Here is a 25,774-nt window from a genome sequence, read left to right as displayed (position 1 = left end):
GCCTCTTAACAGCCATATAACCTTAGGCAAGACCCTTTACCTCCCAGAGACTCCATTTTTTCCGCTGTCACAGGAGATTAAAAATATCTACTTCTGGGAATGCAAGCCGGTGCAGCCACTCTGGAAAACAGTAGGGAGGTTCCTTAAAAAGTTGAAAATAGAGCTACCCCATGACCCAGCAATTCCACTACTGGTATTTACCCCAAAGATACAAATGTAGTGATCTAAAGGGGCACCTGCCCCCAATGTTTATAGCAGCAATGTCCACAATAACCAAACTATGGAAAGAGCCCAGATGTCCATTGATAGATGAATGGATAAGAAGATACAGTGTGTGTGTGTGTGTGTGTGTGTGTGTGTGTGTGTGTGTGTGTGTATGAGTATTGTGCCGGCATCAAAAAGATGAAATCTTGCATTTGCAACAACATGGATGGAACTAGAGGGTATTATGCTAAGCGAAATAACTCAGTCAGAAAAAGACAATTATCAGATGATCTTACCGATATGTGGAATTTAAGAAACAAGGCAGAGGATCATAGGGGAAGAGAGGAAAAAGGGAAACAAGACAAAACCAGAGAGGGAGACAAACCATAAGAAACGCTTAATCAAAGGAAACAAACTGAGGGTTGCTGGAGGGGAGGGGGGTGGGCAGGTGGGATGACTGAGTGACGGACATTGGGGAGGGTATGTATTGTAATGACACCAGGTAATATTTAAGACTGATGAAAAAAATGCCTACTTCTGAGGGTATCGTGAGGATTATAGAGGATACGTTACATAGTGGTTAGCGTACAGTCCCTAGCGTGTAGCTACTACTGTTATTCTTAATGATGCTCTGGAATTTGGATCTGGAGGGCCTTTAAACCATCAAAACACCCTTGTTGGGGTCATACTTTTAGATATATCGCTGAAGATTATAGAATTCTCAGACAACACAAAAATAATAGAACATGTGACAAGGCCCTGAGGTCTAGGGAGGGCTGAGCACCTGAGGTCATAGCAGAGATGGACAGAGGATTAGGAAAATGAGACCACAACTCTCAGCTGGAGCCATTCCAACACGTTGCCTCAGGGGTGCTCTGTGCTCCAGGTTGGATGGAGAGTCAAGGACTAAGGTGATCTTGGAGTCTCTCAACCAAACCAGCTTCCATCCTCATGGCATTCGCCCCTGGCTTCCCCCTGCTTGTTGAGCTCCCGAATGCACACGGTACACTGAAATAGGGCATCTGTGGGCAGAATGTTGGCAAAATGCAATGCGGTGTTCAGGCCTGGCTTTGGTGAACTTTGCTAATCCATGATCCATCCGGGAAGCTGGAGTTCTTCCCCCTCTCTTGCATGCTCTCAGAAAACCAAGACAAAAACAACTTTAGAGATTTCCAGTGGGTTCACTCTCCAAATGCTCTGGCAAATTGGAATTGTCAGAAGACATGACTAAATGATTACCTTAAAACTTCAGTCTCTATGTCCTGGACCTATCCATAATCTAATGAAAATGCAAGGATTTGTTGTAAAAGTAAAGAGTGTGAATGTTTCACTACCAAGGGAACAATTAACCAAACCAGTTACCTGGCACATGAACAACAGTGTCACACAGTCCCATGCCGTGCTCCCGGGCATGGGACAATAATGCATCATTGCCCTGGCTTGTCTCCCGTTAGAGCGTTAATGAACCACTTAGTAGTGGCTGTGTTCAAGGATTCTCAGGGGGATGTTGGGCATTATCCTTCCAGCAGCTTCTTCTGTTGCTTTTTCTTATTTTTTTAGTTAAAAAACAAAACAAGTAATCATTGTGAAAACTCTAGGGAGTGTACTTTCTAAAAAATGAAATGAAATGAAAGCAAAATGGAAAAAACATGTAACCAAAATCCCAGTCAACCTCCTTGTGGGCTCTTGACGCCCGTGGACAACTGGGATACACTCACAGATGCTCTGCTTTGGATGATGGCCTTTGTGCACCATAACACCCCTTATCCCATGTTCCAGATGAAGGAACTGAAGCTTGGAGAAGTCTGGCAGCTTCCCTGGCTGGTAAGCAGGGAGCCAGCGTTGGATCTCAGGAGCTGTTTACTCCAGACAAGGCAGCACGCAGGGCTGGGCCAGACCAGACCCGAGATTGAAGGTTGGCTGTTGGTAAAGATCATTAAAGAGAATTGCAGAGGACAACAGTTAATGCTTCATGCTACCGTCCTGGGCAATAGCAACCAAAGGACCACACTCCTCCCTGGGCCGCACGTCATTACCCCAGGCACAGTCCCCAACCCTCCGCCATTGGGTCCACTGAAACATTTCTGGAAAGTGTCTCCTGTGCTCTGTGGTTGTGCACTGACTCCTGGGGAGATCCTCTCCTCTCCCTGCAGGAACCATCCCCCTCTACCCCCAGCAGAAGATCCCCCACTCCTGAGTTATTTCCTCTAGAGCAGGTTGGGGTGCAGTTGGCAGGGCTGTGGGCAGACTGTATTTAGATTCTGAGGGGGCCCTGTAGCCACCTGCGGACCTGTGTGAGGCGAAGGGAGTGATACTTTCTGAATATGTCAGTGTTCTTTTCCTGTTTGTGCTCCATTTCCAGGGACATTTCCCCTCCTCTGCCAGGGACATCCTTGTTTCATGGACAATCAGGATTTCAACAGCAGGAATGCAAAGAGGAAAAAGAGAAACTGTTCGGGACTTGACATCCCAATTAGAATTCCTGAGTCCACAAGGACCCTGAAAGCCAAACTTTGAGGAAAAAAGGAAAAAAGAAAAGATTTCCTAATCCCAGGGAGAGAGAATTCCTCCTATAAAGTTGCTGTCATCAACGATGAAGTGTCCATTGCCTCGTGGAGTGGGAGGAAGGGAGGAGAAGCATCTCCCCGACCCTGGGAGAGGGTCAGGGGTTTCTCAAAGGGTCAGGGACCTAGCCTGCTCTCACTCATGCTGTGCGAGCCTGGTCTAGAGAGGGTGGGCTCCAAGCACAGCCATGGGCAAGGAGGGGCCAGATCACACATCCTGGGATGACTAAGGGCTGCAAAAACACAAATTGTTATAAAACCCCAGGACCCTCGCTCAGCCACGGGGAGAAAGAGAGGCTCCAAGAATGAAAGAACTAGATTTTGCATTGAGGGGCTCTAAATCACATTTTTTTAAGAAGAATAAAGGAATATGATAGTTCTTGATAATGTGGAGAGTAATTATGCCCAAAGTCTGGGTTACAGTCATGGGTGACTATGAAAAAGGCTGATTAACTTATAGAAAATAGAAAGAAGTGGCAGAGGGTTGATGCATCTGGGGAACTGAGGTTTATACGTTCTGCTTAGGCTTGTCCTGTGATTCCAATGGAATCACCTTAACCTCCACTTCTACTCAGATACTAACAAGGATTAAGGTTAACAAACATTAAAAGAAAATGCCAGAGTCTCTCTAATAGGTTAGGACATTTTGGTTGCATCAGCCAAGTGCGCTCAGATTGTAGTTTCTCAGTCCTGGCTGGGGAACTCCTTCCCCATGCCCCACTCTCCTCCACCTGAGGTGTGTGCATTCCCGCAGCAAAGGACAACTGTTCTAGGCTGAGGCCCCACGATTTGCTCAGTACAGAGCTCGCTGAACTCAAAACCCAAGTCCTCTGGGCACGAATCCTACCCAGGCCGTGCCAAACGGTGTTACTAGAATGGTCAGGCATGGTGCCAACAATCTCTTGTGCAGGAGGAGAGCCCGGCCCCAGGAGCACGGGGTTTGGGTTAAACGCAGGTGAGATGTGACCCCACGGCCCCCTCCTCCAGGCACCTGAGGGCAGTCTACACAGCACCTGAGCTGCTGCAGGTAAGGTACACAGCCCACTCCTCCCCTGCTTGCTCGGAGCGCAGGAGGGAAGACGGGGGAGGCAGACAGAGGTCCTGGCTGGCTGGTCACACTCACACACTGAGGACATGGACAACGGGAATATCCAAGGGGAAGGAAGAAAGCGGGAACACTTACTCTTGAATATACTTGTTTCTCTGATTATAAAAGTGGGACACTTGGCAAACAAATGTAAGGAAGAAAACAAAGTGACTCAATTCTCAGTGCCAATGTAGTCCACTTTTCAGTTTCTATGCAGACTGTTAGTCCAAGCTTGACAGGCTACGGGGTTTCAGAAAAATGAGTTTGTCCAGTCCCTGAGCCTGAACCCTGTGTCACAAGGGCCATGGTCAGGAGACTTACCTAGTGCACGGCGGGCTCGTGCTTGCCGAGAGCAGACCAGATTGGTACGTGACAGGTACTCCTGTACCGCACCAAGTTCTCATTGGGAGACTAAGGATTAGAATAGACTTTGTGTACAGCATCATGAAAATAATAATTTCCCGGGGAGACCGTGAAATCATAGCAGGAAATCGTGGATTTTACTGACTGCCGACCCCTAGTGGTGACAAGCGGCAGGCCCGGTGGAGGGACCACCCCTACCCCTGAGCAGAAGACAGCGCCCCCCCAACCCGCCCCCACCCCCCGCCCCCGCTTCCTCTCTGGGGACAGCAGGACGCCTCCCCTGCAGCGCTCCCCCTGGACACCCGCTCCCCCTCTGCTCCGGGCATGTCCTTCCTGCTGCAGCCCCACAGTGCGCCAGCCACGACCCTCCACTGGCCACAGAGCGCAGATGTGTGTGGCCGCAGGACAAGCAGTGTGGGGGGACCCCCTCCCCCGGGCCCGGAGTGGCTGCACAGGGAGGCAGCCAGCGTCCACACGGGTCCCCCGCTCCTGCGTCCTGCCCGGTGGCTCGGCCCTTCCCGTCCTGCATTTTCAGGAGACGAGAGCGCCACGGGCCCGGTGTCTAAGGCACACCCTTGGCCTGCTGTCGGAGAGACGGAAACGTGGCCCCCGGGGGCATCTGTCCCGGAGAAAGGAGGCAGGCCCGGCCATTCTCGCGGGGCTCAGGGGGACCAGAGCTGTGGATTAAGAGATAGCACATGACCCCCCAGGCACAGCGGAGCCTCTGGGCGCTGACAGTGCAGCTGTGTTCATAACACCTCCTTCCCCGGAGCCTATAGTCAATCCAAGGAGCCTGTCCCCTCCTCCACCCCGGTCTCCCCCGGGGTGGCCCTCCTACCCTGCCCATCTCGCTCTCCCTTGGGGTCCCCAGATGTCTCCAGGGGGCAGGGGAGGGCTTCTAGTTTGCTCTGGGGAGAATCAGGGATCTTGTCAGACACCACACCCCAACCAGGGATTCATGCCAAACTGCCTGGATCCTTACTGACATGGTAAGAAAAGGCCTCAGTTTAGCCGTTCCCAAACCTCCCCGCACACTGGAACCCCGGGGTCTCTAAGATCTCCCACGGGCTGCACGCGCCCACTCCCTTCCGGATGCTCTGCTTCCTTGAGTCTGGGCGCAGCCCGGACACTGTGGTTATAAGTGCTCGCGGTGATTCTCGCGTGCAGCCAAGTTTGGGGACCACTGTCCTGATTGGAAGAAATCTGAGCCTTGACTAAAGTGTCTGTCTTTTGGGGTCTTCTGGCCACATCATTTCTCTTGGAGACTCCGGATCGGCACATTACATGGGCAGAGGACCCTCAGTGACAAAGGTTACTGTCCATCATAGAGCCTTTCCAAATGACAGGAAAACCACCATCAACCAAATGTCCTACAGTTATGCAGCGCTTTACAGTTTGCAAAACACTTGGCCCTTAGAGACACTACTCAGGCTCCCAAAAGAAAGGCCTGCCAATGTCATGGAAAGTTTGACCTTTGGAATCAGCAGGACGAGGTTTATGTGCTGAATCTGCCCCTCACCAGCTGTGTGGTCAGTCACTGGGCCTTCTGGAACCTGGGCTTCTTCAGCTGTAAGGTGAAAACCGGGACCCTCACCACACAGGGACTTGAGCAGATCAGAGAAAACCAGCAGAGTGCCAGGCACAGAAAAAGCAAGCAAAGGTAATTATGAATAGAGTGCTGAGAATTTCCCAGAACTCCCTGGCTTTCTGTCCAAGAGGGAATGAGGTAGGAGCTGGATGTTTGCATTCTGGCCTTACCCTACCCGGTGCCCCTGAGCCAGGTGCTAACGACCTGGTAGCTTGTCACAAGGAGCAGGCAGGACCTGCAGAGAAGACCAAGACAATGGATTTATGGGTAATTATAACTCATGTCATCTGGAGGAAACCACCAGAGTAAAATTCATATTTTGAGGTGGGTAGGACTTCCTGTCCTTGGAGACATGAGGACCCCAAGCAGCTCATGTCATTGCCTCCCCTCCCCCATTCATTGTGAAATAAAAAAAATCACCTCTACCCATTTCCTGACATGCCCTGTGGGGAGCCACCCTCTGTAAGACCCTCTCATGTGGATCCTAAACACATTCTTCGGGAGAATTCTGTGTCTGCAGAGCAGGCGGGTGGCCATAAATTGCCTTGTCATTCCATAAGTTTGCAAGTGGGCTAGATTAGCAACAGAAAAGCCCCCTTGTTTGCACCTCTAGTCAGTTGACAAGTCTAAGAACATATTTTTGAAGAGGGTTTGCTAGAGAAGCCATGGGACTTGCTGTTTCAGAAATACAACCGCAGTCATCTTATTCACCTGCAGGGGGCAGCAGAGCACTGGCCAGAGCAGAGGGAGCGGCTCCTTGGGTCCTTAGCTGGGGAGGGGGGGCTGACCCTGGGGAGAGGAGACCTTGCAGCCAGGGCCTCTGGGCAGGATGGGGGGTGAGGGTGGCCGAGGCCAGAACTTGTGGGGGCAGGAAGAACACGGGGCAGGCCTGAGCTGGGCAAGGTCTGCTCTGACCCCGTTCCCCACGAAGTGACTGGGGGCGGTGGTGTGCGGGAGCCTCTGGTCCGGTCCTGCAGAGCCCACCACGGGGGTCTCTTCCCAACTGCTGCGTGCTCCGTGCCCTCACACTGGGGGCTTGAAGTCAGCCCTGGTGGCAGGATTTACACCACAGGAATCAGCAGGTACTGCAAATCTGGGTTGGTGGTTATGTTTTGTTTTGTTTTGTTTTTTTGCCCCCCACAAGCTGGGTAACCAGCGCATGCTGCTTTGGGGTGTCGGGAAGCCCCACAGGCCCAGCTTGGGTTGTAGGAGTCACCTTCCAAGGAGCCGCCCCTCCGACACTGCCTGGCTCTACCCCCCCCCCCCCCCCCGCCCCAACCGAACAGGCCCCGTGCAGCCATCCACACCTGCCTGAGGACTGTGCTATTGCTTAGCCAGACCAATTCTGCTTCCTTCAGAAAAGGAGGGATGGTTGTTAGGATGGCGGGCGGGGGGGGGGGGGGTGCAGGGAGATTTTGCCTCTGCATCTATGTTTACTATCACTGCAGGTCCCCTCTGATCTGACGTTAGCATCCTAGTTGGGGGTGGGGAGGGGGGATAGGAAGTTAGCTTATTTTTATTTTGTTTGATTGTCCTTCTTATCAGATGTTTCAGAAGCTGATCTTAAAGCAGTTATTTTTCTAAGCCTAAGACAACACAGTGAAAAAAGATGCCCAGAAACATATTGGAAAATAGGACAAAGTTGGGAGTTTGCCCAGAGTTTAAAATTCACCACAAATAAACAGCATTTGCATGATTAAGAGCTGCAGTTCCTTCCCTGCTGGGTCTCACTGCATCCTGCCTTGTGCAGGAAGCCTTGCCCTCTGGCCATGCTCTAACCTGGCTTTCCCAGATTCCCATGGTCTTCCCTGCCAACCTGCTGAGGTTCAGTTATTTTTGCAATGAGACAATGAAGCTAAATTACCAGGGGAAAATGTGCTGGACAGAGGGCAAGTAGAAACCATGATTCACCAGGGCGTCCAAGAGCAATGCGGTTACCAAATAATAGTCACTAAAAAGAGAGTCACTGTGTCTACAATATGCCAAGAACTGTTTTAGGCACAGGAGAGACCACAGTGAGCAAGAGGCACAACTCAGGCTATAAACAAATAAGAAAAATGCCAGATGGGGTAAGTCAGGGGTTGGCAGACAATGGCCTGGGAGCCAAAGGCAGTCCACCACCTGCTTTTGTAAATAAACTTTTGTTGGAACACAATCACGCCTTTCATTTCCCACTGTCTATGATTCATTTAGGGATACATGGCAGTCACAAGAGAGACCACCTGTCCCTGGTGTAAGTGCAGGGATTCACACAGGGTCTTATGAGAAAAAGGGGGGTGGGGGCATGGCTACTTTCCACTGAGTGCTCAGGGGACACTTCTCCAATGGTGACATCTAAACCAACGTGTGAAAGACTGGAGAGGGGAGGCAGCCAGAGCAGGGGCTGGGGGAAAGCAGAGGGAATAGTGAGTGCAAAGGGCCTGGGGCAGTAAAGAGCTGGATGAGTCCCAGGAACCAGACCAAAAGGAAGGGGGAGGGGTCTGCACTGGGGCTTGAGCAAGGTGGTCTGGGGGAGAGCAGTGCCTGATCAGAGAGGTGCCTGATCAGAGAGGTAGGCGGCTTTACAAACCTAGGTCAAGAGAATGGGCTTGGTCCGGCTGTGTTCAGCAGGTAGGAGCAAGATCTGACTCAATTTTGGGACTTTCCCTCTGACTGCCCAAGACATCAGGTAGAAGGTGATCGTGGTGGCCAGGCGAGATCTGAGGGCGCTTGGATGGGCTCTCCAGGCTCAGTTACTTCATGAGCCATGGGCAGGAACGCAAACAGAGGCCTCCATCTCTGGGTAAATATTTAAAGTATAAGATTAAAGGGAAGAAACAGGGAAATAGTAGTACATATCCTGCCTCCCACTTACACAAATACACTTTCTGACCCCCTGGAGGGCGGCACTGGGTTAGAATTCTGATTCCTCAGGTTCCCTGCTGCTTTCCCTTCCTCTTCCCAAGCCTGGCAGGCTGGCCTGCGAGAGGCCCACAGCCAGGGCCACCCCAGGCCTCACCCCTGCTGCTAGCCACACCTGCCTGCCTGGGGAGCGGGGGACACACAGGAGACTGTTTCAGTGCAGGAGCCGGAATTTAGGAAACACCATGGTCCCAGCTCCTCACTCCTCGGGTGTTACTGCTGCGAGGGCCTGACTCTTAAAGTTTAGCCTCATTGGCCTGTTATGACTTCCCTGTCCCTAAAAGTTTACAAGCAGCACTCTGGCCCAATCTCCAGGTTCATTATACAGGTTGCTTGTAAATGCCGAAAGCTAGAAAATGAATTTAACAAAAGCATCCGAAACTGGCGGCAAGGCCCACTCTCCCCGCCCCCCTTCTAGGGCTCTGTGATCGGGCTCTGCCAGCTTCAGACATTCCTTTCTTTCTTTTTTTTCCCTAAGATTTTTATTTATTTATTTGAGAGAGAGAGAGAACCTAAGAGAGAGAGAGATCATGAGCGGGGGGAGGGGTAGAGGGACAAGCTGACTCCTCATTGAGCAGGGAGCCCCTTACAAGGCTCAATCCCAGGACCCTGGGATCATGACCTGAGCTGAGGGCAGACACTTAACCGACTCAGCCACCCGGGTGCCCCAGATTCAGACATCCCTATACAATGTCCTTTACAGGTGTATCTTAGAGCCCCACCACAGAGGAATTGATGTCCTCTGGAACCATCAGATCTTTTAAATTATAAAACCCTTTGCCTCTGCTTTTAAAATATCCTACCAGATTTAGAGAGAAATTAGAAAGAATAATGACTCTTCACTAACCCCTCCTTCACCAAGAAAAGAGTACCAAATTTTTCCCTGGGGCCTCCTACAAATGATTTGAAAAAGGTCAATATTCAGGGGCTAATAGAAGCCAAGGTTCAGCTGTGTACCCAGAAAGAAGATTTTTGTTAAAATGCTTTATACAGACTTTACAAAGGTATAAATCTTTTGATTCCCATTTCAGTTAAAAATCTTTCTGATAGGGGCGCCTGGGTGGCTCAGTCAGTTGGGCATCTGCCTTCGGCTCAGGTCATGAGTCCTGGGATCGAGCGCCACGTCGGGCTCTCTGCTCAGTGGGAGGCTGCTTCTCTCTCTCCCTGCTGCTCCCCCTCCTGTACTCTCTCTCTGTCAAATAAATAAATAAAATAGTTTTTAAAAATCTTTCTGATATAAAAAAGCAAAAACAAAAACAAATTTAGTTAAAAAGATGGGGTAACTCCTTGATATTCAAGCTGTAATCCAGTTCTTTGGGAAATTAAAAACAACTATCTCTGTCTTCCAAATCTCTGCAAGGTCAGAAATGCAACCCTAAAAACAAGTCAAAGCCCACATATACTTAATAATCCCCCAAACTCACCTATTCCTCTCAAAATGTTTGTGGATATTATAAAAGATCAGAATATTGAACAAATTGCTCTGTACTTAAGAAAAGGAAGATCTGGGATGCCTGAGTGGCACAGTCGATTAAGCGTCAGACTCTTGGTTTTAACTCAGGTCGAGGTCTCAGGGTCAGGAGATCTAGCCCTATGTTGGGTTTCTGGCTCAGTGCAGAGTCTGCTTAAGACTCTTCCTCCCTCACCCTCTGCCCCTCCACCTCCCTCTAAATTAAATAAATAAATAGTTCTTAAAAAAATTCTCTAAAAAAAAGAAAAGAAAGATCCATTTTAAATAACAATTACTCTGAAACTATAGGGAAAAAAGATATATTCTTTCTCTGTCCTGACAATTATAAATCTTGGTCTTTATTTTTTTTTAAAGATTTTATTTATTCATTTGAGAGAGAATGAGAGAGAGAGAGAGCACGAGAGGGGGAAGGGTTAGAGGGAGAAGCAGACTCCCCGCTGAGCAGGGTGCCCAATGCAGGACTCTATCCTGAGACTTGATCCAGGGACTCCAGGATCATGGCCTGAGCCAAAGGCAGTCGCTTAACCAACTGCGCCACCCAGGTGCCCTGTAGATCTTGTCTTTAAAAATGTAAAAACAGACCAGAATCATCTGAGACCGGGAAAAAAAGAAAGGAGAGTGGCTTTTCAAACATTTTTATTTATTTATTTATTTAGTTAGTTAGTTAGTTAGAGACGTTTTAAAAATACAAACTGCTAAAAGGGTTCTTGTGCCCAGACTCTAGCACCTCTGATAACAGAAAGAAATGCTCCAAATTTCTACCTTGGAGAAAACTTAAGATAGTCTCTCTGCACCTTTGTGACATAAATTTTCTACCCCATCTTTTCCAAGACCTAAAAGCCATTCTTTGGAATGCAAACTGTAGGGAAAAGTGGGTCATCAGAAAAAAAAAAAAAAATAGAGATATTTGAAAAATGTGCCTTCAGTGTCCTCTCCACAAATATTAGGATTGCTTTACTATCTTGTCTGTGTGCAGATGGCCACGTATGTGATAAACACGAGAGATTTTCCCTTCCCCCAGAGGTATTGCTCACGTTAAGTTGTGAAAGACTATTTAGTTGAAGGCAAGTGCTTATAAAAATTGGGCATTCTAAAACTCAGAAAGATAAAAACTAACCAAAATGTTTTTCAAGTTCATGTGATCTGGGAAAATATTTGGTACTAAAGGTAATTTAAGGTTGTTGGTTTAATTAAAATAGACATGTCTTTAGAATTATCAGCATTAAATATGAGACTTTTATTATGCGTGTGTTTTACTAAAAGTCAAATAAATTCAAGCTAGCTCTCTTGCAAAATTTGTCAAAAACAAAAGGTATGATGAATGAGATATATTTTTTATTAGGAAAAAGAAAGTGGTTTTTGTCCTAACACGACGATAATTGTTTGGGGGGGAAAAAACCAAAAACTTAGGACAACTTCTGAATATAAGAAAGAAAGTTGTAAAAGGTTTATGGAAAAGGAATGATGTGGTCAGTACTAGCTAAAATTAAGATAAATTTAAGTAAGAAATGAATTTTAATATTAAAAATAGCCTGGTGCAAAATTTGTTTTCCCTTTGTTAAAAGAACAAAGTTTTCTTGAACTGATGGCTGGTTGTTAATTAAAAATTACAAACAAATGTTTTTTCTTTGCCTTTAAAGTTATCTGCCAAAAAAAAAAAAAAAAGGATTCTGTATCTTGTGAAAATAACTTCGTATGTCTATCAGGTCTTTGATCACTTAAGAAAACTGAGTCTTACTATTAAAAGAGCTAAATTTTGCTCATAACTATATAACCTTTGGCATAAATGCCTTTGACATCTTTTACTACTACTTTGGTTAAATGGGTAACTATTGTTACATAATGATCTGTGATACCACTTAATCAAATGGTCAAAGTTTTACAAACTTCCTAAAATAAAATTCTGAAGTCAAATCTTTTGACTGCAATCTAACTGAAATCTTCCAGAGAGCTCCTGGAACATTTCAAGGATTTTGTGAGAAATTAAACTAATTAGACTTTCTTGGTATGTTAAAAATGACATAAATTAAAGCATTGTCAAGTAAGTGATGCTAAATGCTGTTAAATCATATTTGGGTAGAGATGTTATGAAAATAAATGTTCCAAAATTGTATAAAGCCCATAGAGATCTGATGTCCTGGTATGTTAGTGTCATGAAGTGTTGTGTGTCACAGAAATAACCAGATATTTAATCATGGCCCTTTTTAAGCCTTTTATCATTTACAGATGTTTGTACTTTTACTCAGATACTTTCATAAAAGCTTTTTGCCAATGTGCTTCATCTTCTGTGAAGCTCATGAAAAACCTAAGAACAAAACCAGAAACAAACCTCTGAGTGCAGGTTTTTGATAACCTTAAGATCCTAAAACCAAGCTATGTAAACATATCCAGAACCAGTGGAAAAACTGGATTCAAGCAGAACAAGACTTAATAACATGGGACTGAAAGAACCAAGGAGGATTGGTATCATTTTTATGACTCTATGATCACTTAAAAAAATGTTTTGTTTTTCCAGATTTAGGGAAACTTTTTCTTTTAAGCTAACTGACTTATAGCAATTTGATGCATTATACTGCTGCAAGCAGGATTGAAACATTTACCTTTTCTCCCCACCTGAACTCTCCAAAATTCAGAAACTCAGTGAGTATTCTTATATTTTTATGGCAATATATTTATTTATGTAAGTTCAATAAGAATCTGTTTTCCTTGCAACAGGACACATTGGGAACATTGGTTATATTACCAAGGCTTTGACTGGACTGTCATATCTGAGAAAGACATGCACACTCAGATATGCTCACACAGTTTTAAGCAACTAAGTTTGCCTCTATGGGGTCTATAGGAGCCCTTGAAGATATCAGCCCAGTACCTTGCTTACAGAGTTCCCAACAGCCTTACCAGGTGAGTAAAGAAGGTCACTTTTTGACAGATACGGGAACCTCAGGATATTTGGGGAAACTTGAGAAGAGAGGAATTCCCCAAATCTATAGGTATTGCAGGATAACTCTGATGACAAGTAGTTAACTTGGTTCCTGGCCTTGAGGAGCTATTAAAAGTTCAATTTAGAAATTCCTTATGAAAAATTCCATCAAAGCAGGTTTTAAAGTACCTATATGATCAATCACTAGTCTTGCTGCACTTATGTAAATAATCAGGCCAAGTATTTTTTAAAAGTAGACTTATTTTGCAAATAAATGTTAGCTTGAAAATCTTTGGTAAAAATGAGGGTGATTATAGAGAGAAAACATGTTTCAGTAACACGCCTTTGTAGACGGTAGATTCTAGTACAGTTCATCCTAAACTGAGCTAGACTCCGATTTCTACAGGGTCCTCCCGTGCCTGGCAACAATTCTCCAAACTAACATTTTAAAATTTTTTTCAGCTTTCAGACTTGGAATTATTTGAGAACAAAAACTGCCCTTTTTCCCGAGGCCCTGCAAACTGAATATAAATGACTTGACATACACTTCAGAGAAATCGCTACAACAGCTCACGTATGGACCATCTTCATGCTTTTTGCTCTTCAGGCCACTGAAAAGGATCACCAGAGACATTTGAACTGCACACCAGGAAAATCTATCACACTGTCACTGACTGCTCCCACTCTCTCTGAGGATAATGCTTCCAGACTGACATCCAGAAATCTCGACTGGCTACCCTCAGCCCTCAAAACTAGTTCATAACTTGATCCAATCATTATTTTCCTTTTGTTTCCATAGAAATGCCTCTTATTTAATACCTGCTTATTGGAACCACAGGTCTAACTTTGAGAGCACACCTGCTTCATTACCTCCTGAAATGAGTTGAATGGAATGAATCAAATCTATTGTCAAGACTAAGAGATTGGCCCAACAAATGGAATAATCGTCCAACTTTTACCATGTGGAACTTCAGGGAAGTTTCAGAGGATGGAACTGTAGGGGCCAACAGCAGGCTACCCCAAGATGGGCCTCTCTGACCTAAAGACTATTTTGAGTTAAAACACAATCAAAACCCAGCCAATTCAGGAAAACCTCTTTACCTCTCCCTCAATGCCCTAAAAAGAATTTAGACAGAGGACATGCTCCAGAAAAAAGCTATCAACACAGAAATACATTATGACGTGAACTTGGTGTGATAGACAGGAGGAACCTAGCAAGGCCACTTTGATCAAAGTCCTATCTCCGTCCCATTGTTTCTGAGTGGCCCAGCCAGTATTTGCTTACCAAACATTTACTCTTTTTCATCTTCCTGTAAATTGCATTCCTTTCCTCTGTAGTCCAGACCCCCATACCCTTGTCCTTAGTACAGGACGACATATGTGCCTCATTTTGCCTGTCTTTGGATTTCCATGTCTGTGTGGATTCCTCATACATCCGCTCTTAAATTTGATTTTTTCCCCCAGTAATCAGTCTTAACCACAATTGGATTCTTAACCTGGCTAGAAGGACCTTGGAGGGGACAGGAATTCTTGCCCCCAGCAGGAATAACTTTCTCACTGTGGGATTCAGCATCACTGAAAAATCTTGAGTATCAGAGTGGTACCTGCTTCATTTGCATCAGTCAGGGTCCACGTGGGGGCATCAATGAAAAGGCAGAGTCATGGGCAAAATTCACAGGAACACCCAAGAGATGGAGCAGCCTGCATAAAACGTGGAGGGAGGAAAGATGGAGTCCTTGATGTCCTGGCCCTGGGGAACCTGGGGCGAGGTTGGGGAAGTAGTCATTCTTCCCAAGAAGGGAGCTGTGTTGACACGGGAAAGAGGTGGAGGGAAGATGCTGGGCAAAGAAAAGCAAAGGACTGCGAGAGTCTGTCCTGTCTTTGATGCAGGTGCTGGGATTGGCACATGTTCCGAAGGACGTGGCCACCTGGGCTCCCGAAACGTTGAAGCCATAATGGGAATCATTACAACCCAAATCTGAATTGCTTAAGGACCACGGAGCTCCCTGCCCCATCCTGGGAAAGACCATGGGGAGCATCCTGGGGGGCTTTTGGGGTCTTGAGAGCATGAACTCAGGTGAGGCTGGAAGTGTCTGGCAAAGTCCCATCCTGGGCAGCCGGCTCCGCCTCCTGCAGGAGGGAAGAAACCAGAACACGGCTCCCCTCCTGCTGCCACAGAGAGACTCAGATGGCGCAAGATCCTGGGAGCCACAAAGACAAGCCTCATGGGATCTTTTTCTTAGTGTTGCCGTGAAGTGCACTCGGGAACAGGCTCCTCATCCCCTCTGGGCGGTGCTGCCCGGCGTACAAAGTCACCCTTGGGCTGCCCTGTGATGCCTGACCCAAAACTTTTATAGAGGGCTAAAGGAGTTTTGTTGGTTCTGATTGGTTCAGAAATTTGGATTCCCCACCTTGGAAAAGGAATCAGAACCGTGGGTGGGAATTCTGGTGGACAGTTTGCAGAAAGGGCAGAAAGGGGTATAATTACAACTGTAGGATTCCTCAAAATGATGAAATGGATCGTCCCCACCATGTCCCGAGTCCTCGCGGGTCTTATTGAGCCCTGAAGGGAAGGGAAAATTCTTCTCTACCCTCCAGGTCTTCCCGCTGGACTAAGAACTAAATTGGCATGAGACAGATGAACAGGAGAGAAAACCGAAGTTCTCTTACGTGCGCAGCGAGGCCCAGTAATGAGATGGAGCGCACGGAAGTGACCGAGGCTGCCGTTTTTCAGACGTTTTAGGCAGAGAGACAACGGATCTGTGGGGAATTGACAGGACCGGGAAAACCTAACTCCGGGAGCTTCACTCAGGAAGGAATTCTGCACAGCATGTGGGCTGGGACGGACGTGAGGACCAGGGAACGGGGTTGTTTACCCAACGTGCTGGGCTCCGAAGCTCCCGTCTCTGGTGCTGAGCCCGTCTCTGTCTCTGGGTACAGGGAGGGCACCCTCCACAGGGAGAGTTCTCCCCTGCTCTCGGCGGGGGGTGTGGGGGAGTGTCTGAGTGTCTCTCGAGCAACTTTTGTTTATCACAATCAATGTGCCCAAGAGGCACCTCACCCCGCCGGGTGAGCCGCCCTTGGCCCCTCGGCCCTCCTGCTGCGACCCTGGAGAAGCCGGTCCCCAGGGAAGGGCCGGCCTGGCTGATCCCCCGTAACCGGCCGATGATGGCAGCCAGGCTGTAACCCAGAGGGACATCCGCAGATCCGAGTGTGGAAGTGGAAGGCCTTCCTGAAGAGTAAAAGGACAGTTCCAGTCTTGGAAGATGGAAACGCTCTGGGGATGGAGGGAGGTGATGGTGCCCAGCGCTGTGCAGGGAAATGCGGCTCAAATGAACAATCCTGGGCTATGTCTCTCTTATCACAATTTCTTAAAAACGAAGTAAAAAAAAAATCCATAAACCTGAAACGGAAAAATAACCAGGTAACAGAAAAGCTTGCAGAGGAATGCACAGGAGTACCTGCTGTCTGTAGAGGATTCAGAAAAGCAGGGCTCCCCGAAAGGGCTGAGAGAGAGAAAAATGATAGATTGCTGTTTGGAAGAATTTGATATTTGTTATTTCAAAGAAAAATCTCAAGAGGGATTATCATAGGGAAAAGAGGTAAGAATTTTCTTTGGCTCTTTTCTCTTTTGTATGCTGTTCAATTTCCCCCCCCCAGTTTGAATCCATATAGGCAATGGCGCTGTAGTCTTGTCAGAACTTTGGATTCTTGAGGACACTATCAGGCCAAACTGTGTATCAGGAGTGGGGTTATCTGACTCATTATCTCCAGACGTTTGCTGAGCACCTATTGTGGACGCCAGCCCCTGGGCTCACAACGGGGACACAGTTACAGGTGACCATGTGCCTGCTCACCCAGGCCGGTCACGGGGCTCAAGCCAACTGCCGCCTGAGAAATTGGCTCCTGGGGGCTATTTCCAGAGAGTGTAGCTGTGCTTTGGGTGACACCTGAGCGTGAGGTCAGACTTTATCTTTGCAACCAAAGGTCACATGCTGCTGAGAGGCTGGAGCCTCAAATCCCTCAGGCCCGGGACTCAGAAGCTTCCAGAGCTGGGCCAGGACACATCCAGGAGCGCAGGTCCCGGCAGAACACCCAGGAGGATGGAGAGCCAGGGAGGAGCCCCTGAAAGGGGATTTTAAGGAGTAGTCAGCCCCCTCCCATGGCATCCCTGGAAATGTGCCTGTGGCGGAGCCAGACATTCCCCAGGAGACAGCCGCTAATCTTCCAGAACCCCCAGCCTCAGAGGCTGGCTGGTGGTGACTATAGTTCACAGGGCCAAGTCTCTGCTCCGAAAGGATGAGGAAGAGTGTGGGCGTGGGGAGGAGGGGTAGGAAAGAAGTTCCACAAGAATCTACAGCAGAGGTCCCCCGGGAAGGGGCTGTGATGTGCCCTCACCGTTGGGGCTGATGTTTGGCGAGGGGGGGCCTGGCCTGGGGCCCAAGGCTGTGACTCCAGCCTGTGGGGCTCCTGCTGGGGGCACAGAGCAGGATCTGAGGTCAGCTCTTGGTGGATAATGTGCGTTGTCCCCTGAAATCACAGAATTTTACAACTAAAAGAGTCTTACAAATGGTTTGCTTCAACTTCAGTCTTTGAGATCTGGAAACAAAGGATTTAAGAGATTTAGACAAAACTATACCATCAATTATTAACAATTCACACTAAGTGTCACAGCATCTGCCCATACTTGGGGGCCCGTTATTCTCCTGTGCTAAGTATTTATATAGTAATGTAGTGTGTGTGTATCAAGTTGTACATATTTATGTGTATATTGTGTAACTGTGTATGCATATGTGTGCATATGTCTATAAATGTTTGTGTGTGTGTATTGTGTGTGTTGTGTATAGGCACATGTATATTTGTGTCTGTGTCTCATGAGGTAAAGGATTCTCTGGCCCTAAAGACCTGTTCTCCTGGCCCAAAGCCTTGACCCTGACCGATTCATCCACGGGTGCCGGTTTCCCACAGTCAGGGAGACAAACAGAGGGGGGTGAGGACTGTCTTCTCCCTCACAGCCAGGGACTCTGTCTTTGTGCTGGAAGTGGGCAAACTGAAGTCCTTCCAAGCCAGTCCTCACTGGGCCTCAGACAACACCCTTGGCTTTCGGGGCAACTTGATACAATGGAAGTTTTATCCTTTTGTCTTTTTTTCTAGACATATTTTAATGTAACTGAAATCATGCAAAATGTACAATTGTATACACTGTTTTTTTTTTTTTAAACCTAATGCTAAGACAGCTGATATTCAGTGTTATTAGAAGCTCTTCGGAAACATCAGTGTACGTTCTGCATATTCTGTGGTGTGGCCACGTCCCGATTCACGTACCTCTTCCTGACCCTGAGACACTGGAGGCATATCTCCCCATCACGAGTAAAGTTGGCAAAAACATTTTTATGCACATTTTCTGTTTTTGTGTTTTTGATTGAACAACAAACTCCTTTTTCTTTGGTTTCTGTCATAAGATAATTAAAATGCAAGGAGACAAGCCTTTATTGCTGAGCACAGCATTACATGTGTGTTGCTCAAGATCTGGTTTTCATTTTCCTGGAAAAAACATTATTTCATTAGCCATTGGACCCACCTTGTAATACTTTCTTACTACAGTTTTTGCTACATATCACAGCTTTCAGAATATCACTATTTGAGCAATAATGGAAAGAAAATTCAATCTTTCCATCATCATGAGAGATGAAAATCATTAGTTAATATATGGTTCTTGATAGTTTTGAAAACTTTCAGCTTCAGAGCTCATTAGTGGTAATGCCATGTAAATATTTAAGATTATTTTCAAATCTGGGGAATCTCTATCCAGTTTTTTTTAATGTATAATTTTAACATACAATGTTATATTAGTGTTGGGTGTGTAACATAGTAACTTGACAATTCTATACATTATCCCGTGTTCACCACCATAAGTGTACTTCATCTGTCACCACATAGTGTTATTACAATATTATTGACGATATTTCCTATGCTATACTTTCCATCCCTGTGATTTATTTATTGTATAACTGGAATTTTGTCCCCCTCAATCCCCTCATCTATTTCGCTCATCCTCCGACCCCCCTGTTCAGTGGCAACAACTGGTTTGTTTTCTTTTTTATGAGTCTGTTACTGTTTTTTGTTGGTTTGTTCTTTTGTTTTGTTTTTTAGATTCCACATAGGCATGAAATCATGTGATATTTGCCTTTCTCTGTCTGGCTTATTTCATTTAGCAGAATGTCCTGTAGGTCCATTGATGTTGTCACAAATGACAAGATCTCATTCCTTTTTACAGCTAAGTAATTAATATTCCATTGTATATATATGCCAAATCACTCATCGATCAGCGGACACTTGGGCTGTTTCCTTGTCTTGGCTATTGTAAATAATGCTGCAGTAAACATAGGGGTGCAATATGTCTTTTCAATTTGGTGTTTTCATTCTCGTTGCGTAAATACCTAGTAGTGGAATTACTGGATTGTATGGTATTTCTATTTTTAATTTTGTGAGGAACATCCATACTGTTTTCCAGAGTGGTTGCACAAATTTCAATTCTACCCACAATGCATGAGGGTTCCGTTTTCTCCACATCCTTGCCAACACTTATTTTTTCTTGTCTTTTTGATGCCAGCCATTCTGACAGGTATGAGGCGATATCTCATTGTGTTTTTGATTTGCATTTCCCTGACGATCAGTGATGTTGTCCATATTTTCATGTGTCTTTTGGCCATCTGTATGTTTTCTTTGCAAAAATGTCTGTTCAGGTCCTGTGTCCTTTTCTGATTCTGATTAATTGTGTTGGTTTTTTTTTTTATGTTGAGTTCTATTAGTTCATTATATATTTTGAGTATTAACTCCTTACCATATATGTAATTTGCAAAGGCCTTCTCCCAGTCAGTAGGTTGCCTTTTCATTTTGTTTATGGTTTCCTTCCCTGTGCAAAAAGCTTTTTATTTTGGTGTGGTCCCAACAGTTTATTTTTGCTTTTGTTTTCCTTGCCTAAGGAAACGTATCCAGAAAAGTGTTGTTAAGGCCGATGTCCAAGAGATTACGGCCTATGTTTTCTTTTAGGAGTTTTATGGTTTCACATCTCAAGTTTAGGTCTTTAATTCATTTAGAGTGTATTTTTGTATATGGTGTAAGAAAATGGTCCAGTTTCATTCTTCGGCATGTAGTTGTCTAGTTTTCTTGACACAATTTATTTGAAAATACTGACTTTGGGGGCGGCGGGGCTGGAGCGAGCAGGGACTCGGTGGCCTCACCTGTCCCCACTCTCTGGCGGCGACCGGCGGTGGCGGGCAGCGCGGCGGGCGGGGAGGGCCGCCGCCAGGTGTGCAACAGAGGATCATGGCTCAAGAGACTAATCACAGCCAAGTGCCTATGCTTTGTTCCACTGGCTGCGGATTTTATGGAAACCCTCCTACAAATGGCATGTGTTCAGTGTGCTAGAAAGAACATCTTCAAAGACAGAATAGTAGTAATGGTAGAATAAGCCCACCTGCAGCTTCTGTCGGTAGTCTGTCTGAATCTTTACCCGTCCAGTGCACAGATGACAGTGTCCCGGATGCCCAGTCACTGCTAGACTCCACGTCTGCATCTTGTGCAGCCAAGCCCTGTATCAAATCAGTCACTTTTATCAGAATCTGTAGCATCTTCCCAAGTGGACAGTACATCTGTGGACAAAGCAGTACCTGAAACAGAAGACCTGCAAGCTTCAGTATCAGATACGGCACAACAGCCATCTGAAGAGCAAAGCAAGTCTCTTGAAAAACGAAAAAAAAAAAAAGAATCGATGTTTCATGTGCAGGAAGAAAGTGGGACTTACTGGGTTTGAATGCCGGTGTGGAAATGTTTACTGTGGTGTACACCGTTACTCAGATGTACACAATTGCTCTTACAATTACAAAGCTGATGCTGCTGAGAAAATCAGAAAAGAAAATCCAGTAGTTGTTGGTGAAAAGATCCAGAAGATTTGAACTCCTGCTGGAATACAAAATCCTTTGACCATCTGCAAACTAAAAATTGACTTGAGGTTTTCTTCCCTAGTCACTGGGAATGTAGAACAATGTATCTTGCATAGACCTTCTAATCATGCATGTCATCAGAAGAATAGATTTTTGTTTTTGTTTTGAAAATGACTCTGAACATTTATTTCCATTGCAGTTTCTGTGGCTGAAAAGACTTAAGTAAACTTTACAAGTATTATCCTTTTAAGATCATTTTAATTTTAGTTGAGTGCAGAGGGCTTTTATAACAAACGTGGAGAAATTTTGGAGGGCCGTGATTTTTCCGGTATTAAACATGCATGCATTGATCTTGCAGTTTATTTTCTCATTGTGTGTATACATAGCTTTTCTCTGCAGCACGATCTCTGTCGATGGCGCCCCTCAGGGCACAACCAGTTACCAGTCACTGAATGTATCTTCATCCTTATGGCTGCTTCTGGGTTTTCATTAATAAAGGTTCTACATATGTTAGCATATAGTTTCTTTGCACCCACTATTTATGTCTGAATCATTTGTCACAAGAGAGTGTGTGCTGATGAGATTCTAAGTTTGTGTGTTTTTAATTTTTTTTGAGCGAGGGAAGGAAAAGCTGTAAGCATTTCATTGCTGACTGCAGGTTTCTTTCAGATTACGTTCATTGGTCTGTGTGTATACAATATGAAGAATGATCTGAAGTAATTGTGCTGTATTTATGTTTACCCACCAGTCTTTGATTAAATAAAAAGGAAAACCATAAAAAAAATACTGACTTTTCCCCATGTATATTCTTACCTTCCTTGTCCAAGATTAATTGACTATATAAGTATGGATTTCTTTTTGGGCTTTCTATCTGGTTTCACTGATTTATGTGACTATTTTTGTGTCAGTACCATATTAATGTCGTTACTATACATTTGTAGCATATCTTGAAATCTGGAATTGTGATACCTCTAGCTTTGTTCTTTCTTACGATTGCTTTTGCTATTTAGGGTCTTTTGTGGTTCTATATAAATTTTAGGATTATTTGTTCTAGTTCTGTGAAAAATACTAGATATTTTGATAGGGATTGCATTAAATCTACAGATTGCTTTGGGTATTATGAACATTTTAACAATATTAATTCTTCAGTGCATGAGTATGGCATATCGTTCCACTCGTTTGTATTGTCTTCAGTTTCTTTCATCAGTGTTTTATAGTTTTCAGAGTACAGGTCTTTCACCTCCTTGGTTAATTTTTTTCCTAGGTGTTTCATTTTCTTTTTTGGTACAATTGTAAATGGGATTGTTTTCTTAATTTCTTTTACGCTACTTCATTATTAGTGCACAGAAATGTCACAGATTCGTGTATATTAATTTTGTATCCTATGACTTTACAGAATTTATTAGTTCTAATAGTTTTTTGGTGGAGTCTTTAGAGTTTTCTAAATATAGTATCATGTCATTTGCAAATAGTGACAGTTTTACTTCTTCCTTACCAATCTGAATGCCTTCTATTTCTTTTTCTTATCTGACTGCTATGCCTAGGACTTCTGGTACAATGTTGAATAAAGTGGCAAGATTGGACATCCTTGTCTTGTTCCTCATCTTAGAGGAAAATCTTTCAGTTCTTAACTGAGTGTGATGTTAGCTGTGGGTATGTCATATCCGGCCTTTATTATGATGAGGTATGTTCCCTCATAACCTACTTTATTGCAGTTTTTTTTTTACGAGTACAAGCTGTAGAATTTTGTGACATGTCAAGTTTTCTCATCTACTGACTTATCTTAAATGCTCATTGAGGGGCACCTGGGTGGCTCAGTCAGTTAAGCATCTGCCTTCGGCTCAGATCATGATCCCGGGGTCCTGAGATCGAGCCCCACATGGGGCTCCCTGCTCAGTGGGGAGCCTGCCTCTCCCTCTCCCTCTGTCCCTCTCCCTGCTTGTGCTCTCTTGCTCTCTCTCTCTCAAATAAATAAATAAAATCTTTTCTAAAAATTTTCATTGAATTAACAATGCTCATTAATCAGTTTCTCATGGTCGATGTCCTTCTTTGCCTGGTTTGAGGGTCTGAGTTTCTGTGAAGACACCCCTCACTGAAGATGCAGCCTCACTAGGACTCTGCGCTCTTCTCTGTGTGAGGCTCCCCTGCCTTCCGGCTCAGGTTCCCACTTCTCCAGCGTCCTCACATCCCCGGACCTGGGAGCCAGCCATCCAGCCAGGGCCCTGTCCACCTTGGCACTGGGAAACTACTGGGGGACCTTATCAGTCAACACAGGCTGTAAATAGTGAGGACCCCACTAAAAACTCTTTCATGTACAGAACACTCATGAAAAACAGGTTATCTTGTGGAATGTTCTGATTTGTGGCTTTATCTAATTGCTTTCTCCTGGTGGCATTTAATTTATCCCTCCATAAAGCAGAGAAAAGTGGAATAAAAGCTTGATTAGATTTCCATTCATCATTTTGGCAAGAACATTATCCTGAAGATAAGAAATAAAAATAAATGTTACTATCTCTGCCCCCAAAGGCTGCAGCATAAAGCTGGTATCCAATGAAAAGTAGCTTTTCATTTTACTGATGCCTGAACCCTGAGAGCCCTACTGTGTGCCAGTGGTTCCCACACTTTGGGATGTTCATGGAATAGCAAAATTTCTTGAAGAACATGGGGGACTGACACTTTGCTTTGCAAAGTAAGGCCACTTAGAGCAAAAACTGCCCAACATTATCACGAGTCACTCCAAAAAAAATTTAAATATATCATAATGCCAACAACAACAACAACAACAACAAAAAAACAAAAACAAAAAGAAAGGAGAGTAAAAGAGAAAGAAAAAGGATAGAAAGAAAGTTAAAAAAAAGAAAATTAAGAAAGAGTCTTAGAGTAATGGACATTATTTCAATTGAATAATTTAATCTTAAAAAAATATCCATTGATCCTTATTTCTCCATTTCACTAGAGTAATAACTAGTTCATTGTGGGCAGTGTGGCTTTGGCTTTAAAGTTATTGCTATTTCGTTTGTCCAGAAGCCTTTGTTCTGTTTTGTTTATAGGAGTGAGGGGCAAGCCCCATAGGCCTCTTCCATTGAAATATTTCATGGCCATGTGAATTCCATCCCCTGACACTACAAAACTCACCCCGTGTTCCACAGGCAGGGCGTCGCTTTGGGAAGCACCGTGACTCTAGCTGCTCTGGAAACACGGTCACAGATCTCAGTGGTCGGAGGAAAGCTGGAGTCAGACCATGAAACAATGTCAGTGGGTCTCTGCTCCTACACACCCAGGGACAGAGAATGGGAAGAAGAAGTTTTAATTCATGAGTGTGCTGACACTTGGACCTGAACTTCCCATCCCCGTCCTGCCTCCGGGTTACGTAGAAACCTGGATTCCTCATCCACAGTCACCATGTAAACTTGTGTTAACACAAATATGATGCCGCTGTGGATTCCCTCATCTCCTGAGGACAACACAGGGAAGACAAGGGATCGGGAGTCAGCATGTCCTAGGTGCCCACCCAGCTTCCCAGGAGTTTCTGGCATTTGGAAAGACCGTGTGTCTCTCTACAAAGTCTGGATTTTTATTGAAAGCCAGGAGCTCAAGAATCTGATTTTGCGCATTAAATCCTGAATATTTGACTCTTGTATTTTCATTTTTCCTTTATTACTCCTGACACTTCCCAAGGTAATGGATGCTTCTGGATGAATCAAGGCGGGTTGCATATAAGAAGGTCAATAAAAAATGAACATAAACCTTCCAAAAATATCATCCGTATCACAATTGAATTTGAGGGGCTGGGAGGAGAGGAGAGTGGGAACTTAGTGTTTCATGGGGACAGAGTTCAGTTTGAGATGAGGAATGTTCTGGAGATGAATGGTGGTGAGGGTTTCACAACAATGTGAATGCACTAAATGAAAATGGTTAAAAGGGTCAATTTTGTTATGTGTATTTTACTACAGTGAAATGAAATTCAGCTTGCTTCCCAGTGAGCAGGTGAGTGTGGGAAGCTGTCTCACCCCCTGCTGAAAAAAGCACAAGAAACCAGTTGGGCACAATGGCAAAGGGTCATCTCAGGAGGGCAGTGCTGACCACCTGGGAGACTGGAGGGAGATCAAGGCGTGTCCAGCTCCCTGGTACTGTCGTGTGTGCGTGACCACCGGCCGGGAGCTTCTGCGGCCCCACCTGTCTGGATCATGAGCTCTGTGCAAGCCGGGGTGGAGCAGGCTGTGTGTCTTATCTGCAGCGGCGTATTTCCTTTTGACCCCTGCAAACACTTGTGCACTGTGTAGACTGTCCCAAGGTGCCTGGAGGAGGGCACTGTGGGGTCACACTTCACCAGCATTCAACCAAACCCTGTGCTCCTGGGGGCCGGGCTCTCCTCCTGTTCAGGTGATCATTGACAGCAAGCCCTGACTGTTCAGTAACAGTATTTGGCACAGCCTGGGTTGGATTTGTGCCCAACTGCTTGGATTCCTCTGAGATCACTGAGTGCTCCACTATGCAAATTATGGGGCATCAGCTGAGAACAGTTCCCCTTTGCAACAGGAATGCACACAACTCAGGTGGAGGAGAGTGGGGCGTGGGGAAGGAGTTCCCCAGCCAGGATGCAGGAACCCGAAACTGAGCACACATGGCTGACACGGAAAATATGTCTTAACCCATTTGAGAGACTATAATATTTTCTTTTTTTGTTTCTCAACCTTCATCTGTTTTAGTGGCTGAGTAGGATTGGAAGT

General features: G+C 45.4%; 1 pseudogene; it reads left to right on the top strand.

Moving 5' to 3' along the window:
* The first annotated feature begins 20,326 nt into the window (after positions 1–20,326).
* On the top strand, positions 20,327–21,108 carry LOC114223382 (AN1-type zinc finger protein 6 pseudogene; annotated as a pseudogene).
* Positions 21,109–25,774: the final 4,666 nt, after the last annotated feature.

Source organism: Eumetopias jubatus, unplaced genomic scaffold, assembly GCF_037043125.1.
Source record: "Eumetopias jubatus isolate StellerSeaLion01/CBP00866 unplaced genomic scaffold, mEumJub1_p1.0 scaffold_15, whole genome shotgun sequence".
Classification (NCBI taxonomy): Eukaryota; Metazoa; Chordata; class Mammalia; order Carnivora; family Otariidae; genus Eumetopias; species Eumetopias jubatus.
This window is presented reverse-complemented; position numbering and strand designations above follow the sequence as displayed.